Raw genomic sequence first — 20,475 nt, 5'->3', positions numbered from 1 at the left:
CCCACCTGACACATTGTCACATGCACCAGTCGCCTCAAACACAGGTCCAGACAAATATTTATATGAAGAGACAAACATCTACATTGATGAGTTAGTAAACAACATGCCAGCAAGTGACATGTACAAGACACAGTTGAGAGACCAGCCAAAAGAGGATGCTGCTTGTTCACAAGTTATGTCATATTGCCAAAGTAAGTGGCCGAACTATAGTATAGTAGGTTCACAGGTACGGTCAAACAGTACTGGTCAGAGAGAGCATTGTTAACCGTGCAAGGTTTGTTACTAAAAGGTTGTAGACTTGTTATTCTCACAGCGATGCACACCTCTGTTTTGGCAGCCCTTCATGAGGGACATCAAGGACTGACCAGATGTAAGGAGAGGGCCAAAGATACGGTGTGATGGCCGGGCCTGAGTAGCCAACTGAAAGAGATGGTAACAAATAGCACATGCATTAAAGAACGGGCCAACCGCTGAGTCGCTGTTATCCAGCGAGCTTCAAGAGAGACTGTGGCAAAAAGTGGCAGCAGATTTATTCACGTTTGACAAGTCAAGCTATCTTCTAGTCGTCGATTGCTACTCGCGAAATGTGGAGATTGCTAAATTAACACTTACTAGATCTGAGGATGTGATTGAGTATTCAAAGACTATATTTTCAAGGCACGTCATCCCTGAGCTATTCTATAGCAATAATGGGCCACCATTTCCAGGTGAACAATTTGCAGATTTTTCAAAAAAGTATGAGTTTAAACACATTACTGTAGCCCACGTTTTCCTCAGAGCAATGGTGAGGCAGAGCGTCATGTTCAAACTGTGAAACGCATGCTGAGAAAAGCTAGTGACCCATATCTTGCACTCTTATCATATAGAGCTAAACCACTGGCTACATGGGTACAGCCCCGCCCAGTTGCTTATGGGCCAGAGGCTTCGAACACCGGTCCCCCAATGCCCTTCTTTACTCCGTCCAGAGTTACCTGATAATGCTATTGTTGTACGGAGAGAGAGGGAAAAGAAGGTAAAGGACACAGCAGTGTTCAACAGGAGACATAGCACCAGGACAGCCAGTGTGGATCACAGATACAAAGACCCAAAGCACTATTTTGTCAGCTCATGGCACTCCACGTTCATATCTGGTACATAGTCCTGAAGGTACTGTTAGGAGAAACAGATGACATATGGTACCCATGAGAGAGGAAGATGGTGACAGTCAAGTTCCCGGTCCTCCATCTTTACCAGAGGTATTCTCTTCACTCGAAAGTTCAGAAAGGCTGAAACAGTCAGGAAATACCTTTACACCAGGTCCCACCAGAACTAGGTCTGGTAGACTGGTGATAAAACCGCAGAGACTGGACTTGTAGACTTGTGCAATCAAAAAAAAAAGAACAAAAAAAAGGGAGCTGTTGTGTAACTGTAATGGTTTGCTGATATGCTTTTATTTTGAAGGGTGGAAAGAGGAGAAGAAGAAAACAAAGAACTGCAGGAAAAAGATCAACTTCTTGCTGTCTGTTGAACCCACATATATACTGAATGCGACAGTAACGAGGACGTTCTGGTGAGGCGTGGAAGTCAGACCGGAGGTTAAATACAGAGGGTGATGAGTAATGGGGCACAGCTGCGTCAAGAGCTCAGCACACCTGACCACACGCCAGCCCTGATAAAAAAGGAGAGACAACACAGCAAACAGGACAGCAACAATGTCAAAATAAAAGAACCAAAAATGACTCACTTCAGTTATGTCACTAAACAGTACTTGCTGACATGTGTTAAGATGTCCTTATGACTAAATGGCAGAATACATAATTTGCAAAGGGTTCCCATAGCAACAACTTGCAAGTGAAAGGGAGATCGGCATTGTGAATTTCAACAGACATTCTAATTTAGGAATGTATCATTACATACTGTATGTAGATGGGTATTTTTTTAAAATAATGATTAGAGCAGTGATTCTCAACCAGTGTGCACATTAGTGTGCTGTGAGCGCTCTTCAGGTGTGTCGTGGAAAATTATTCCATTTTAAATTACTTGAAAAATGTTTTATATACAAGAAATACTGTATCTTTGTTCATCTACTTATGACAGTGAGGCATAGTGACAGACAGAACAAATAAATGCTCTTCTATTAGATGGCAAGAAGTACATACAGTAATTAATGTTTCCACTTTTTGTGACATTTTTGTTTGTTGGCATGACATGAGATTTTTCAATTGTAAAATATGTTCCTTGACTCCATAAAGGTTGGAAATCACTGGATTCGAGATACAATTGGAGCATGTGATAATTGATTCCAACTGATGTATCAGCTTTACCCCAAGCAGATTTTATGTGCATTCCAATCTCCTCCATCACAATGTAATATATACTGTATATGAAATAAACTACAACCCCAATTCCAATGAAGTTGGGATGTTGTGTTAAACATAAATAAAAAAAGAATACAATGATTTGCAAATCATGTTAAACCTATATTTAATTGAATACACTACAAAGACAAGATATGTAATGTTCAAACTGATAAACCTTATTGTTTTTAGCAAATAATCATTAACTTAGAATTTTGGCTGCAACACGTTCCCCAAAATCTGGTTTAAGGACAAAAAACAGTTTAAGGACAATGTTCCTCAACGTACAATTGCAAGGAATTTAGGGATTTCATCGTCTACGGTCCATAATATCATCGAAAGGTTCAGAGAATCTGGAGAAATCACTGCATGTAAGCGGCAAGGCCGAAAACCAACATTGAATGCCCGTGACCTTCGATCCCTCTGGCGGCACTGCATCAATGTGTAAAGGGTATCACCGTATGGGCTTAGGAACACTTCAGAAAACCAATGTCAGTAAATACAGTTTGGCGCTACATCCGTAAGTGCAACTTGAAACGCTACTATGCAAAGCAAAAGCCATTTATCAACAACACCCAGAAACGCCACCGGCTTTTCTGGGCCCGAGCTCATCTAAGATGGACTGATGCAAAGTGGAAAAGTGTTCTGTGGTCCGACGAGTCCACATTTCAAATCGTTTTTGGAAATTGTGAACGTTGTGTCCTCCGGGCATCTGTGATGGTATGGTTCTGTGATAGTGCCAATGGCATGGGTAACTTACACATCTGTGAAGGCACCATTAATGCTGAAAGGTACATACATGTTTTGGAGAAACATATGCTGCCATCCAAGCAACGTCTTTTTCATGGATGCCCCTGCTTACTTCAGCAAGACAATGCCAAACCACATTCTGCACGTGTTACAACAGCGTGGCTTCGTAGTAAAAGAGTGCGGGTACTAGACTGGCCTGCCTGCAGTCCAGAGCTGTCTCCCATTGAAAATGTGTGGCGCATTATGAAGTGTAAAATACGGCAACGGAGACCCTGGACTGTTGAACAGCTGAAGCTGTACATAAAGCAAGAATGGGAAAGAATTCCACCTACAAAGCTTCAACAATTAGTGTCTTCAGTTCCCAAACGTTCATTGAATGTTGTTAAAAGAAAAGGTGATGTAACACAGTGGTAAACGTGACCCTGTCCCAGCCTTTTTGGAACATGTTGCAGCCATAAAATTCGAGGTTAATGATTATTTGCTAAAAACAATAAAGTTTATCAGTTTGAACATTAAATATCTTGTCTTTGTAGTGTATTCAATTAAATATAGGTTAAACATGATTTGCAAATCATTGTATTCTGTTTTTATTTATGCTTAACTCAACGTCCCAACTTCATTGGAATTGGGGTTGTATATGAAGCTCACAGAAAGTAAATTAACTTCATGGTACTTGTGTGGACACTGCAAAGGGGAAATGAAGGAGAACAGGAAAATCACCAGGGACTTGTATATTGAGCTCGTCTTCAGGTTGCACTGCAGATCAACTCTTCTTTGACCCAATGGGCTAATCACAATTTTAAAGCATCCCTGTGCCTCATCACACCATGACCCTGAGGGCAGACTCAGAGCCAAGCTCCCGGGAAGGTGTCCCCATTTGAAAAGATGCAATGATTTGGTCAGACATGCTCTATGCTGAAGGTTTTTGATCAGCTCTACAATAGAAGCTCAAGGAGTGTAGCACTGCATTCGCAAGTTAATGAACTTTACTCATAATGGAGGCCTCTGACACCAAAGAAGAGCCTGTTCACCACAAAGCTCCATCTACTGCACAATCTTGTGATGATTGTTCTGTATTTTTTGTGTTGATAAAACCACACTTCCTCTCACCTTGAATGATAATATTGTGGGTCATACATTTGTGGGACAATAGAAATTAAACACAGAGTGTAGACTTAAGGCGGCACTCGTTCTATCATGTATATCCTTGAATGCATCTTACTATTTTATTATACCCTGTGCTTGCTTTCATCCAAGTAAGCAGTCCAGGAGTCAAACACAAAGATAGCGGTTGCTAAGCGAATGGGTCCCCTGCAATAGCTTTTCCTTTTATCCCCACGAGTGACCCGATTTCAGCACTGTGTGAATAAGTGCGTCCCTTTCCCCCATAAGGAATAAAAGTCACCTTCTACAAATCTCCTTTAACAAAAAAGTCACAGAAAATAAAAGATAAACTCTACATTGAGTCTGCGCACCGAGTAAAGGCTTAGAGAGTACATGGTTAGCACTTTTTAGTTCTTTCTCCGTCAGCAGAAATAGTGAGAGGCAATGAGAAATGGAAAGAGAGGCTGGAAAAGAGGATGAAAACCACAGGCAAGTGTGTGAACTTTGAATTAAAAGGAGCATTATAAAAAGGAGTGCATTTACAGTATGTACTTTACGGTGCTATTTTAGTCTCCTATTTTTAGTCTCCATGGCCATGCAGCTGAGCAGGACAGGTAAAAAAAAAAAAAAAAAAAAGGGACCAAATGGCCTAGTATCCCGTACAGCCGGACTCCCTGAAGGGACATGGTGGAACATTTTCCATAAACGCCCGTGCACCATCCAGTACCCTGCTGAGGTTCTTGAGCGAGTCCACTGTTCTACAGCAAGGACAAAATACGCACTGCTTGACAAGTGTAGTACGGCAACTTGGTGATGAAGTGCTGACTTGCAGGGAACTAGATTCCATGTTGTCTTTGTTGGGGGTCACGTGTTCCCAGTTGTTTTTTTTGTTTTTTTTAAGAGCAAGGACTCAACATTCAGCCATGTAGCTCCATCCCTAGTCCACCTCAGAATGAAATCCGTACTCATTATTGCCAAAGCAGTTTATAGGGGTGGTGGTGGAGTTGGGGGGATTTGGTTATAACAGTTGCTCGCTTGCATGAGACAATGCGTCCCCCTCAAAGCAGGTGCATTTCAGCAAGACCAAAAATAGAGTGTGTAAAGTATACTGCAATTCTTAATCTTTATGGTATTTTGACAAAGGCATTTCACAGACATTTTATTAAGCCACCTGGAAACTCTTATATAAATTGTGAAAACAATGCATAATATGCCTTTGTTCAAATGAAAATCAGATGCAAAGACCTGTGAACAGCTTTTTTTCCTGTTTACTTTTTTCCTCCGCCACATCATTTAGCCTGCCTCAATCTACTTTGTGCATCACCATTGGAGGATTCATTATGGACAAATTCTTTGTTTTGCTCATTTGTTGGAAAATCTGCTCATCATCTTTTTCTCCCATTTACTCTGATTACTTGAACAATGTGTTTACTGTACAAAACTTTTCGTATAATGAGCTGACACTACATTATTGTCCACTTAATGAGTTTTGTAACAAGGAATGTGCTAACATTTTGCTGCAGAATTTAACTAATGGAGAACAACTCTAATTTGGGGCGCAAGAGAAAAGAGACAGGTGTTGTAATGAAAATGCAAAGCCATCAATAAACTAAGAGGTACTGGTACAATAAATATCCTATCACACATAAATCTCACAATGTAAACCACCTAATCTGGAGTTTTAGTGTCTTTGATCTGCTAAAACGACCTGACTGGTGGATGGAAGGGATTATTCCAGCCCGTGCATTTAGAAAGCACAGATTGATCATGGCAATATCCATCCATCCATCCATCCATTTTCTGAGCCGCTTATCCTCACTAGGATCGGGGGAGTGCTGGAGCCTGTATACAAGGTGGGTCAGATGGTGTGACTCTCCTCCCGAGATTTCCCTTTTCAAACCGGGTTACGTAAGCTCACGCTGCGTTTCATTGGACCTTTGCCGGTCACCAAAGCAATCAATCCCACCTCTATACAGTTGAAGCTGCCCCAGTCTCTCAAGATCCATCCCACATTTCCTGTGTCTCTGCTCAAGCCTGTCTCCACCAGTGCGCTAAATCTACTCCCTCCGCCTCAGTCTGCTCTTGGGTCCAATCCAATTCACATCCTACTATGCTCCGTGACATGAAATACATATAAAAAAAAATTTAAATAAACCTTAAGAGGAACTTATTGTAAGAATTTTCCCATTGTATGCCAGCATGCTTGTTTTCTTTTAATGTTAAGGATTGGATTATTACATAATTTATTGCCTTCTGACCTCCCTTGATGCAAAATCATCTATGATCCTTCTATGATATCGGCTCCCCAAATGCTTATGATGCTGAGGCCAGTTGAACGTTCATGGGACATGGTTGCCCTCAAGTGTTTTTTTTAATTAACTGGAGCTTTGAAAAAGCAATCAATTCTACAGGGGGCGGCTCTCCAAGGAAGCCCAAATTCCCCATACAAACAAACAAACAAATGATTTAAATGTCACAATGTCAATTGAAAACCATTTCACATAAAATTTTCAGGGCGTGGCTCAAAGATATGCCGCTCTGTGTTGCCACACATGTTCCACATTGACAAAACCGCCACTGCTTGTAGTGTACAAAAAGCTACAATTAAGGATAGAGACATTAGCTCATTGGTTTAATTTTAAAAAAATTATTCAAACTATTACCTATATTGTATTTTACTTAATACGCACTTTTTTATTGTCTTCACGCTTTAATGTCAAGACAAGGGAAGGAGGTTCAAGTAAGGCTAGCCAGTGTGTGAACAAAGTAAACCATCCATACATACATGCATCCATTTTTAGGGTCATAGGGGGCTTGATCCTATCCCAGCTGAATTTGGACGAAAAGTGGACCATGCCCTGGATTGGTCGCCAGTCAGTCTAAAGGCACATGTAGAGGCAGACAACAATTCACATTCACTCCGACACTACATCAAATAAAAAATTCAGTTGAAATGAAGTTGAAGTTCCAGCAATCTGTTCCAGCCCCCGAAAACATTTTTGCCTTTTTTTAAATTTGTTTTATTTTATTTTTTAAAAATTAGGTGAAGGAATATAGCACTGTATTGAATAAAAGCATCACAAACAAGAAATGGTTTTATAAAGCATTATTAGTGTACGTAGTCCCGCATGAAAATCACAACAACAACTGTGTACCTGAGCTGTGTGCCTTTTCAGGAGGCATGCCCTGGTGAGTGATGTCAAGTGATGTCACGTCATGGCACGTTAGTCTCTGTGAGCCTCTGGGTTTGAGGTTTGCGCTAATGCAGCTGCTTGTGAGTGTTTCCATTTTGTATATGTGTGTTTGACTGTTTGTCAGTTTTACTGTGTCACAGTGGAGTTTTTAAGCTTCCGCTGTGGTATTATGATTGAGGTTTATTGAGAATCAGACTCGATCAGTCGACCAGCACAAAGTTTCTAGAAGGGAGAGAGAAACAAAGACAAAAGACAAAGCACTAATTGTAAACAGGATGAGAGAAGTAAATCATTACATTATCTACAACAATGAAACATTAAATATGAGTGTTGCATGGGGCTGTAGTGCTACACCCTGTGAGGGAAGGACAGGACAAGATAGAACAGGACAAGAACAGGAAAAGAAGCATGTAGGACAAGGGTCGTGAACCCGGCTGTACAACTGAAGTGTTGTGGCATTAATTATGTGAATTATAAAAATCTACAGGATGAGAGTATAAGTGAGGGGATACACAAGCGATTTGCATATTCATGACTTATTTGTTGCAGTAAGTGCGTGACCCCACACCCAGTGAAAGAGTCCTAGGGATGTGTGTGTCTGCGGATAAATGCAAGTGAATTGATACCGTTTTACATGCACAAAGACTGACGAAGTGTCCAGTAATTGTTGTGGCCGCACCGCGGCGGCTGAGGAGCCCACCCAGTCAATTGAGGGGCGGGATCAGGCCCAGGGGTCCACCCGAGAGCAGCCCGGTGGACGGGACACGTCCCACACCGAGGGACACAGGGTGGTCCGCCTGCCCCACCGAGGTGCCCCGACAACTGGCCACCCAGTGGGGTCGCAGGGACCCAATGCAACCCCCCCCCAGCCAACCCACCCCTCCCCCCACACCGCCCCCACAAGCCACACCACCCCACCCCCAGGAGAGCCAGACGCCCCCCCCCTCCAACCCACAGGGCCCACGATGCTGCCAGTCCCCGCCCAGCCCGTGGGCGGGAGAGTGTCCCTTGTTTGTTGGAAAGGAAGGCAGATAGGGGCACCCGACAAGAGAACGATAAGGGGGGGGGGGAACCCAAGGAGCAGCCGCGGACCATGAGAGGTCAGCCCCAACACCAAGCAGTCATTCAGCCCGGGGGGGCCCGGCCTCAGGAGCACCGCCATGCAACTAAGTGAGACCAACCTCCCCCCCTGTTACTAAAGGAAAACATGCGTTTTTCAGCCGCCCGCTCGTGATGCCGTTCCTTTAATCAGTTGGCCAGTCTAATGGCTAGTCCGATCAACTCCTCCAAATTAGTAGTCTCGTCCCGGGCCGCCAACTCATCTTTGACGGTAGTCCCCGACGAAAAATGCCACTTAACGCAACATCGTCGAATCCACTCTCTGCTCCCAGGATGCGGAACGTAATGGAGTATTCGGCTACTGATAAGTCCCCCAGGGAAAGGTCCAACAACCGGCCTCCTTGCCCTTGACTGGGTGATCAAAAACTCTCCTCAGTTCAGATTCGAATGGCAGAAAGGAGGAACGTAATGCTGGATTGGCGCTGCTGACCGCCATAGCCCACGCTGCCGCCTGACCCATAAGTAGACTCATCATAAACGCAACCTTAGCCTTAGCCTTATCCTTGTCATACGTGACCGGCTGTTGGTCAAATACATTGATAAATAAATTATCTGAGCTCCCGAGCATAACGAGGTGGATTTGGGAGACAAGCTTCCTGGCCAGGTGTCACCGCTGCCACCACGTTGGTGGGTGCGTCTGTCAGAACAGGAGGTGATCCAAGCGCACACACCTGATCAACCCGAAAACTTAGCGTACTGAGATGGGTCATTAACATAGTAACTGCCTCCCTGAGCTCGTGTAACGACTTCTCGTGTCTTCCTACCAATTGTCCTTGATTTGCCAACACGTGGCGAAAAGAGTGAGTCTGTGGAATCCATTTGGTCGGAATATTCTGTCATGGATGGCTGTGCCGTAAAAGCAGATCCCAAAAATAGACTCTAGACAAAAGGTCCAAAACCAATTTTAATTTGACAAAAGAGCCTGCGAGGGCGAGACGTACTAAGCCAAAGAGACGCGCAACCAGAGAGAATCAAAAAAGAATAACACAGGGGGACACGACAAAAGGTCCGAGTGGTAAACAATCTACTCGTAGAGTAAATAAGATGAGACAGAGCACAAACGTCGGCGGCGAACATGGGGCAAAAACGGTGAATATTCTGACGCCCACACACTGTCACGGTGGCACTTAAAAAGGCTGATGATTATAATTCACGCAGGTGCGTCACCGATGTCAACGCCCACCATTGCTCATCCAGACACTGCAACACAAAGAAAAATGACTGTATCTCAGCGCAGCTTCTAGTAAAACAACAACAAAAATCAGTCTCTCAGGTGATAATCTATTAATACAGTGGACACATTGACTGGCCATGATGTTAACAGTGGGCTGTTGTTGGCCCGAGGGACTGTCAGACATTTATTTGTCTAAATATGTCTAACAGTTCAAAGGGCAACATTTAAAATCTACCAAATAAGGCCAGTCAACATGTGTTTAATAACATATCATATACAAATTCAATTTTTGGACAGCCATTGCAAAGTGTTGAGTTGACAGTTGGTCTGTTATGTACTGTACTCACTCCCTAGGTAGAACAACCGTTGTTAACCTCATGATGGCCAGTCGTGTAACGGAGCCACTGTAGTTTTGCAGCATGAAAAAAAGTTGAGCCCTCCACCGCCATGCCAAGACTGTTCGTAAACCAAAAATAGTATGTAATCTGAGGTAAATTTTCCTTTAAAACATCGTTAGTAAACCGAGGTTCCACTGTAATTTGTGTGGCATTAGTTCAAGCAGACTATTTATTGTTGTGATTTAGATGAAGATCACACCACATTTTCCTCAGGGTTCATTTACTTTTTCCTCCCACTGTATATTGTGGAATGGAAAAAAATGAAGGAAAAAAGACGTGAAAAACAGAACCAATTTCTCTTTTTCCCTCAGATTTATTGTTTTGATAGTTTATAATAGCATCAGTAGAAAATAAGCTATGCTCAATTGAGCACAGAGGTATATTAAGGTGTACCTGTATTTAAATCTACTCTTGTGTTGACCAGGTTAATAGTCCTGCCATAAAAAAAGTCAAACTCTCCTTTGAAGCTTACTTTTCTTCTTTTATTTTGCTTTGTTTTACTCTGCTGTCTGCAGCCTTGGTGGCATTGCAAATGAGAATATTTTCTCAATCAATCTGTATAAATAAAGGTCAAAAAATATTTTCTTTACATGCCCAGTTATACAGTAATACGTACTGTAAAGCCATTAGCACATTCCTAACAGTAATCATTTGTTTTTAATCAGTTGTTTTACATGTACATATGTTTTAACATATGCATTACATATTTGAATGCATTAGTTAACGCAACACTGGTTGTTGTGTACATTTTAAGTTTGTCCCTTCAAAATAGCCGTAGCCCAACCCCATCTACCACAAATGTAATCTGTTGGGAGATGCATTTTTTCCCATTCTGAATATGTAGGTAAGCAATTGTTTACCGGGTCCTCATTAATTGTTATCATAGAAGAAGATAACTACATAACAATCTGCGCTGCTCCGTTTGGGATTGTATCCATCCATCCATCCATTTTCTGAGTCGCTTCTCCTCACTAGGGTCGCGGGCGTGCTGGAGCCTATCCCAGCTGTCATCGGGCAGGAGGCGGGGTACACCCTGAACTGGTTGCCAGCCAATCGCAGGACACATAGGAACAAACAACCATTCGCACTCACAGTCATGCCTACGGGCAATTTAGAGTCTCCAATTCATGCATGTTTTTGGGATGTGGGAGGAAACCGGAGTGCCCGGAGAAAACCCACGCCGGCACGGGGAGAACATGCAAACTCTACACAGGCGGGGCCAGGGATTGAACCCGGGTCCTCAGAACTGTGAGGCTGACGCTCTAACCAGTCGGCCACCGTTCCGCCCGTTTGGGATTGTAATTACCATAAAATCTGTGTTTATTTCGGTTAGCATGTCTATAGATTTTTGCATCACTGTATGTTAACATTAAGGTAGCTGACCTTCGTTGTTTAATTCTGTGTATAATGTGTCAAGTTTCACAGTAAGCTACAATTGTGAGGACAAACAACTTAAATCAAGCACGTTTTGCCTCTCATTTGGAAAATGGTTTGCTATCTGTCAAACTGCTGACAGTCACTCAGGGGGGGAAAAACATGTACTAAAAAGACATTTTGAAGGCAATATACCGTGGTACATAGTAGGATCCACAATGTGACTATTGCGCACATGAACATTGGAATGGTAAAAATTACGTTCCAAAATTACGGTATATGTGGAATAGTTCTTAACTATGGATGAATTCTAGCGTGCAAGCTGCACCTTGCTGATACTGAAGTTGTAGGAGAACAGCACAGTCAGCCCATCCACAAAACAAGTTCCCTTACATGACAACTCATTCTCCATGCTGACTTGTGTCAGTCATTGGGCCTGGAAATAAAATATGACAAATTAGAAAAGTAACAATAGAAATGTAAAACAAAATAAAATAAATACAAATCATTGAAAATTATGGCAATTCAATTACTTCTAGTCGTAGTTTCAAAACTACTATATTTTCCAGCCAAAAGTGATACACTCATAAATCAAAATTTTGGGGGTTGATGTTCTTATTTTGTATGTAAAGAAGGGATGTTTGATACCTTTTTTTTTTTTTTTTTTTTTTTTTTTTTTTCTTTCCCAGACCGATACCAGTGTGGCGGCACGGTTGCCGATTGGTTAGAGCGTCAGCCTCACAGTTCTGAGGACCCGGGTTCAATCCCCGGCCCCGCCTGTGTGGAGTTTGCATGTTTTCCCCCTGCCTGCGTGGGTTTTCTCCGGGCACTCCGGTTTCCTCCCAGATCCCAAAAAACATGCATGGTAGGTTAATTAAAAACTCTAAATTGCCCGTAGGTGTGAATGCGAGTGCGAATGGTTGTTTGTTTGTATGTACCCTGCGATTGGCTGGCGACCAGTTCAGGGTGTACCCCGCCTCCTGCCCAATGATAGCTGGGATAGGCTCCAGCACGCCCGCGACCCTAGTGAGGAGAAGCGGCTCAGAAAATGGATGGATACCATTGTGAGTATTCAGTTTGAGTACTCACCAATACCGAGCCCAAGTACCCATAGCACTATAACTTTTGATACATAAAATTTCAATGAATACAATGACAGATGATTGTGAACAAAGACCTTTCTTTCTTTCTGATACACATGATGATTCGCCAATGTGTCAATCTCCCGCAGTGATGAGGAGGACTTAATCAATGTAAGATTTTTTTGCCTTAAGTATCGGTGGCTGGTATCGTACCCGGTGCCTTGAAAAAAAGGCCGGTATCTGCCTGTTACCAATACCTCTCCATCCGTAGTATAAACACAGTGGGGAATGTGCAACCAACTTCTGCATTTGGAAAATTCGGTCTAAGCACTTCCTTCCTGCACGGGTCAATGTCACAAGACCGCGACAAAGCACCAGTACGAACATCTACAATGTATTTTGTTTAATACAAAATTTCCCCACAGTGCCACCAAAGATGAGAATATCCGATGTTTAGATTTTATTTGTGGTTAGATATATCATAATTATATATTAAATGATATACCTGTATTTAGCTTTTGACAAAGACACTAGCCAAAAAGAAAACAAAATTTAATTAAGTTGGGCTGCTTTTTTTTTCCCTTATTCTGTTATCATAATGTGGCGCATCATGCAATTTTTCATCCAATTTGTTATTATTCACCATTGTTTTGTTGCATTCACACCTAGAGTTTACATATTCCAAATCAAGCAAAGCAAAAGAAAAAAATGTGGATGGACTTTGATTAATTTTGAATGAATGCATCAACAGAACCATTGTTTACTCTTTAAAAAAAAAGGAAAAAAAAAAGTGGATTAAAACCACACATCATTATTTTGGAATTAACCACATATATTTTTTTTTTACACAAATAATACACTGATAAAAAGATGTGATGAACTGTAAATATATAATAAAAATGCATTTGTTGCATTATACATACCTAAATACATTTACATACAGAATATATGTGTACAGCATTTATAAAACATGATACCATGACCTAATGACAAATGTGCACAATTTAGACAATACTGTGATTCATATAACAAACCAGATAACTGAATGTTTCATAAGAGTCCAAATTATTATTATTATTTTCAAAAGTCAATGTTCTTTTATGTGTTCAAAAGTGCAACTATGAGTCTAACATTTTCAAAATCTCAAACAAACTAACAGATTGCGCCACAATGTGGTGCTTTGAAGTCCATCCATCCATTTTCTGTAACGCTTATCCTCACTAGGGTCGCGGGCGTCCTGGAGCCTATCCCGGCTATCTTCGGGTGAGAGGCGGGGTACACCCTGCACTGGTCGCCAACCAATCGCAGGGCACATAGAAACAAATAACCATTCGCACTCACATTCACACCTACGGGCAATTTAGAGTATTCAATCAACCTGCCATGCATGTTTTTGGAATGTGGGAAACCGGAGTACCCGGAGAAAACCCACGCAGGCACAGGGAGAATATACAAACTTCACACAGGCGGTGCCGGGATTTGAACCCCCGTCCTCAGAACTGTGAGGCAGATCTGCTAACCATTTGTTCACCGTGCCGCAACCCGCTGTGAAGTTATATTTGGAAAAATATGTCATGTTTGCTTCTCCCCGTGCCTGCGTGGGTTTTCTCCGGGCACTCCGGTTTCCTCCCACATCCCAAAAACATGCATTAATTGGAGACTCTAAATTGCCCGCAGGTGTGAATGTGAGTGCGGATGGTTGTTTGTTTCTATGTGCCCTGTGATTGGCTGGCAACCAGTTCAGGGTGTACCCCGCCTCCTGCCCGATGACAGCTGGGATAGGCTCCAGCACGCCCGCGACCCTAGTGAGGAGAAGCGGCTCAGAAAATGGATGGATGGATGGATGTCATGTTTGAGACTACAGCAAAATGGCACATGACCAGAGAAAGACAATCACAAGTGTCAGCTTTAGAAAGCTGAAGTTCTATGAAAAAAAAAAAGAAATCTCTGCTTTTGTGGCTATTTTTTTAACTAAAATTGTATTCATGGAAAGTTCCATGAGCAACTAATAATTTAATTACACATTTTCTCCCAGTAATGTCATGGATTATAATTACATGCATTTTGTAATTAAATTACATAATCTTGTTACATGTAGTTAGCGACTCACCAACACTGGCACCCTCCTCTGTCCCTGCTTCTCTGTTTACACATTAACTCCCTACAGCAGAGACCTCGTCGAGGAGTTGAGGCTTTTTCACACTGCACTTGCTCAGTGTGAAGGTCCCCCGCGTCAAAGCACAACGACGTTGGCAACGAAAGTGAAGCCATCCCTTTCGGAAGTTGTGACGACATAGCCTAGAAGGAAGAGAGACTTTCCCCGCTGAGTGGACTGCTACTCTGCAATATGTATTTGTCAGTGTTGGAAAAGAAAGCCCTAACTTTGTTTATTTTAAGGAAGAGGAGGTGACGCAGAGGCAAAAAAAAAAAAAAAAAAGGAATGGAAGGGAAGGGAATGGAAATATCCCATACTAATTTCGCGGCTTTTTAGTTCCAGGAAGAGTGCTTCGAGGTGTATTTTAGGCTGTGCAGTGAGTTCTGAAAGGGAGTTTGAAAGCCTCCCACAGAGACGTTTTGGTATAATATTTTACTGTTAGCCAAAAGTTCAGAATAGTGGGACACCGCAATTATTGTGCTTTCCTCCATTTCCCCCTTGCCGTTTACAGTACAAATCCACCAAAATAGCACTCAGAATTAATTATGCCAGCCTCTCTCCCATTTTTCCTTTCTTTTTTTTTGTCCTGTTCGGCTTTTAGGTCATGCAGAATGGAAAATCTGTATCCCTTTCATGCCGGAACAGTTTTACTGTGTAACAGTGGAGTTTTTTAGCTTCCGCTGTGGTATTATAATTGAGGTTTATTGAGAATCAGACTTGATCAGTCGAACAGAACAAACTTTCTAGAAGGGAGAAAGAAACAAAGACAAAAGACAAAGCACTAATTGTAAACAGGATGAGTGAAGTAAATTATTACATTATCTACAACAATGAAACATTAAATATGAGTGTTGGATGGGGCTGTAGTGCTACACCCTGTGAGGGAAGGACAGGACAAGATAGAACAGGACAAGGACAGGAGAAGAAGCATGCAGTACCAGGGTTGTGAACCTGACTGTACAACTGAAGTGTGGTGGCATTAATTATGTGAATTATAAAAGTCTACAGGACGAGAGTATAACTGAGGGGATACACGAGCGATTTGCATATTCATGAGTTATTTGTCGCAGTAAGTGCGTGACCCCACACCCAGTGAAAGAGTCCTAGGGATGTGCGTGTCTGCGGATACATGCAAGTGAATTGATACCGTTTTACATGCACAAAGACTGACAGAAGTGCCCTGTAATTGCTGTGGCCGCTCCGCGGCAGCTGAGGACCCCACCCAGTCAATTGAGGGGGGAGATGAGGCCCAGGGGTCCACCCGAGAGCAGCCCGGCGGACGGGAGACATCCCACACCGAGGGACCCAGGGCGCTCCGCCGGCCTCACCGAGGCGCCCCGACAACCGGCCATCCAGTGGGGGCCACAGGGACCCAATGCCACCCCCCCAGCCAAGGAGAGCAAGATGCCCCCCCCCCAACCCGGAGGGCCCACAATGCAGCCCGTGTCCGCCCAGCCCGAGGGCGGGAGAGTGTCCCTTGTTTGTTGGAAAGGAGGTCGGATAGGGGCACCCGACAAGGGAACGATAAGGGGGGGAACCAAGCAGTCATCCAGCCTGCCAAGTCCCCGAGTGGCAGTCATTGGCCCTACCCAGTGTATCAGTGACCCCCCTGAGTGGTGTGGTGCATTAAAATCTGGAGAGGTCAGTGAGCCGAGGGGGTGGGGGCAGGGCTGCCAGGCACTATTGCCTAACAGCCAACCCCCCCCACCCACGATACACCGCCCCCCAGAGATAGGTGTATGTGTATAGTTCCGCTGGCGAGCCTTGATCCTTGGTCCTTGGTGTGCATTTAAGACCATTGGGATCCTCAGTAATATGGCACCGTGAGCACACGTTCCGGGTCACTGTTGAACCTTCGAGGAACAAGGAGCAAAGAGGGTTGCAAATAAGACACATGAGATGCACCTCTTGGGTTTTCTGTTTGTGCCTATCTGTTCATCATGTCTTTGTCTCCACCTGGTCTCGTCAGTTCTGCAGTGCACTGTATACATATTTACAAGTCTCTACAATCATATGCTCATAGCAGAGATCGATCGTGAGTGGGCTTTCCCAGCCTCAACCTCCCACGCTCCTCGCTCGCTGCCTGGGTATATGTTTTCAGTAACTTGTAAATATGTACAGCATGCTGAAGAGACTTGATTTGTTGCTGTGGATCATGCAATGAATAAAATGAAAGTACTTTTTAAAATTTTAAATACTGACAAATTGAAAATGATAGATTGATACAATTATGGCATTATTAACACTGACAAAACAAACAACTGTTTCTGTATGGAAATTATAATACCTGGAATGCAAAAACAGTGTAGATTAATTTAAAGTTTCTTTTAATGACATTTGGATTTTTTGATGTGGCTAAATGCAATTGAAAACATTACAGCCGCATGATCGACTTTTATTGCATTGTAACCATGAGAGTGTGTGTAAAAGTAAGTTTCAGAATTTAATACTACCTGAATAAAACAGTGACTGCAAAATATTTATATTTGAAATAATAAAATCAAGAAATCATGCAGCGAGGTTGGAATACCAATAAGAATCTGTTGTCAATTGCCTTACCTGGAGGAATGAATGAATGAATACAATCAAACAGTCTTAATTCAATATTACATTCAGCAATTTTTGGAAAATATTTTCACATTTTCATTGCATTACAGTAAGTCCTGGACTGAGCTTTTGTCACATCCCCACACGCCTGCTTGTATTGCTGCCTGTCGACGTTTTCAGAAAAGTAGGCTGGCCCATCCCCCTACAAACATTGGTTCTCTGAACATTGATTCTTAGTTTCAGAGGCCGTCCCTTAATTAGGGGCTCTGTCGTGATGAATGTTGCTATTGGTTTTGAGTTTGACAATGGAATAGATTATTTCTCCTGTTGTTAGGGATTGTCTTCTGTTTTATCTAGACTTTTCTTCGCCTGTCTGCTCATCATGTCTTTTTCTTCACCTGGTGTCATCAGTTCTGAACCCCGTGTAACAGGCAGTCAACTCTCTCCATCCATTCATGTCTTGTCCAGGTGTGACTTGTTGTCTCGTTGGTCTGTTTGTATTTAGTTCTCGGTTTGTGCTCTCTATCTCTGGTTATTGTCTCATATTGTCTCATGTCATGCCAGGACACAAAGAAATGTTATGAAGCTACCACCTAGAGCACATGTGAACGTGTGTTACGAAACTGACACTGTGGGGATGGTGTGGTGCAAATTTGGCAGAGTTGGAGGTGTGCAAGTATTGCTAACAAAATTTCACAGCACTCTGTTCATAAGTCTAAATGTAAGGTGTCGTCTATAAATGTGAGCTCTGTGATGGTCTGGGGATCAGTCCCGGATGTACCCACCTCTTGCCATCTCTGTGACCCAAAACAGAACAAGGAGTATAGAAAATAGATTGACAGCTGAATGGCTTTTAAATGTAGAGTATGTGGTTTGTGATATTTTTGGAATTCACGTCAGGTTCCACACCACAGATGTTTACAAGTATGTGTTTGGGGGGGATTTAACAGCAGCACACTAGATTAAGCACAAGCTTGCATTTGAGGATCTTTACCCAATTAACTTAATCATTCCCATGCCCGATAACCACGACAAGAATAGGTCACATTGATTTACTTGGGTTTGATGTTCTCTATCTCTGCCTCCATCCTTCCATTACTGCCCTTCTTACTAACCTCACCATGTCTTTCTTAGCAGATTTGTCCCTACAGCGTGAAATGCCTTCACACATTGACAGGATTTCCTGATTGCAAATTGCTGACAAGCCTACTAATAGCATTTGCTTCCCGTCTTCAGTGAAAAGGTGAATGTGAACTCTGCTAAACAGTGAATGACAGCTTGTAAGTATCCACAACAAATGGCAAAAGAAAAACATTTTACAATTTCATCTATTTTACCCAAATAGTTGCAGCTCAAGTCAGTGGCGAATATTTTTAACCTATGTTGTTATAGCTAGGCAGGGCAGGCTGACCTTGCATGTTCAGTTAATTGAGTGTACATGAAGCCTTAGTGGAGTACAGAAACTAATGATGTTATTAGGTGCAGATGTCACTGATTTGTCTCACAGTTTTCAAGTTTAATGGAGCAGATACAAACATGAACATATGGACATAACCAGAAAGACATAAAGTAGCTAAATGCCCCCATGAGCTAGCCCGCCCACACAGACACAGACACACACACACACACAGACACACACACACACGCGCACAATCCGTGTGCCATAAAGCAGTAAGTGCGCACAGATTCATTTCAGCCTATATACAAGGGGTTATTCAGTTCATTGTTTTATTGCTTGCATTGCTAATGGCTCTAAAAAAAAAAGTTTGGGAAGATGACGTAACAAAGGTGTTTGCTTTTGATGGGCACGGCTGTCAACGCGGCGAACACCAGCTATCACAGTGCCATGTTTGTACGATTTTAATCAATGACAGCAAAATAAATTGTGAATTTATTTGCACATTAAATTAACATTAAATTGAACATATTTTTGGGGTGTTACACAAACAGGCTTTTTTTTCCTGAAAAGTTGTCATTTTGGAGGTGGGGGGATTTCCGCCCGACAGCAACAATATATGAAATATGAATAGATACTGTCACTTTATAGTATAGTACATTCCTTTGTCCACACTGGCTATGCAATTAATTTGGTCTCCAGTTCTATCGCTGATGTCAATCCAAGGCATGGCGGTGTAAAAGGGGTGTTCCCAGGGCAATTAGTTATTTACTGATCACTCCAAAATGGATTGATATTATTGAAAAGGGTTGCCAGTTTCGTTTTACAGAGGAAAAATACATAAAGAGAACTTGTAAGGGAAATATAGGCCATATGGAAGCTATAGTTCCTATAATGCTTGCATACAATCATTCACTATGACACTATTCATTAAATGTCTGTCAATCTTTATAATTTATCACGGGTGACTTGCCATTGTATTCAGATACAATTTTGCTTGGATAATACCTGAAGGCTTGGCTTTAACTTAAGAAATAAAACGTACAATTTCTCTCAATTTATACTGAGAGCAGCTTTCCAACACGGTTAGAGATATTATTGAACACGAGCAACCTAAACCTTCCACAAAAAAATATATAAATTGGTTTATCTAACATCTCTCTCATTGCTTCAAATATTTTTTAAGTATACATGCAATAGTTAAAAAGTTGAGATGCTTGAAGGCATTTTTTAGCATCCTCCCGTAAATCCTGCCTGTTCTATCAGAGACATGAGTTGTTAGACTTGTAAAGACCACAGTGACCCCTGGTGGCTAGGTTACGCTTTTAGCTTGCAGGGAACCTGGAAATACTGTAAAGATGAAATAGGAGAGTGAGTTACAAGAACGTGTTTATTTGATTTGAAAGGGCTTTAGCCTTGCAAGGGTCAGTGAGGGAAGACATTCTTTATCAGACACACAATCTACGTGTATTAGGAAGTCAATTAAGAGAATTGTATGTAATGGATGAAGAAAAAGGAAAGAGGAGTTTGAATTACAATTCCAGAAGTTAGAGTAGTATAATTGTTAATGGTCTCCCGAGGGTCAGTCAAATGCTAACACAAGAATTGTTCCCATGGATATTAAACTCAGTTTGGATTGACATTGCCAGAGAAGTATTCATCTATTAGGTTTACTAGTACGGTTGTAGTTTGCAGTGACTTAAAGTACCTTTGTTACAAAACTAAGTATTTTCTATCTGTGTAAAGGCAGATTTTTTTTAAATACAGCCTTTGTTTTGCGCAAGTGTACATAAATCTGTGTCTACGACATGTATATTAGTCAAATGCAGTCACTTTAAAAAAGGCA

The 20,475-nt window shown here is 42.2% G+C and overlaps 1 long non-coding RNA gene across 1 annotated transcript; it reads right to left on the bottom strand.

The window, feature by feature from the left end:
• Positions 1-1,447: 1,447 nt before the first annotated feature.
• On the bottom strand, positions 1,448-14,770 carry LOC133478167 (uncharacterized). The gene is made up of 4 exons (XR_009788606.1): positions 14,642-14,770; positions 7,346-7,606; positions 6,976-7,069; positions 1,448-1,648 (listed from the first exon to the last, which is right to left on the bottom strand). It is a non-coding gene; the product is annotated as an uncharacterized LOC133478167 (long non-coding RNA).
• Between the last annotated feature and the right edge of the window lie 5,705 nt (positions 14,771-20,475).

This window comes from Phyllopteryx taeniolatus, chromosome 5 (assembly GCF_024500385.1).
Source record: "Phyllopteryx taeniolatus isolate TA_2022b chromosome 5, UOR_Ptae_1.2, whole genome shotgun sequence".
Lineage (NCBI taxonomy): Eukaryota > Metazoa > Chordata > Actinopteri > Syngnathiformes > Syngnathidae > Phyllopteryx > Phyllopteryx taeniolatus.
The sequence above is the reverse complement of the archived record's forward strand: the minus strand, read 5'-3'. Positions and strand labels throughout refer to the sequence as shown.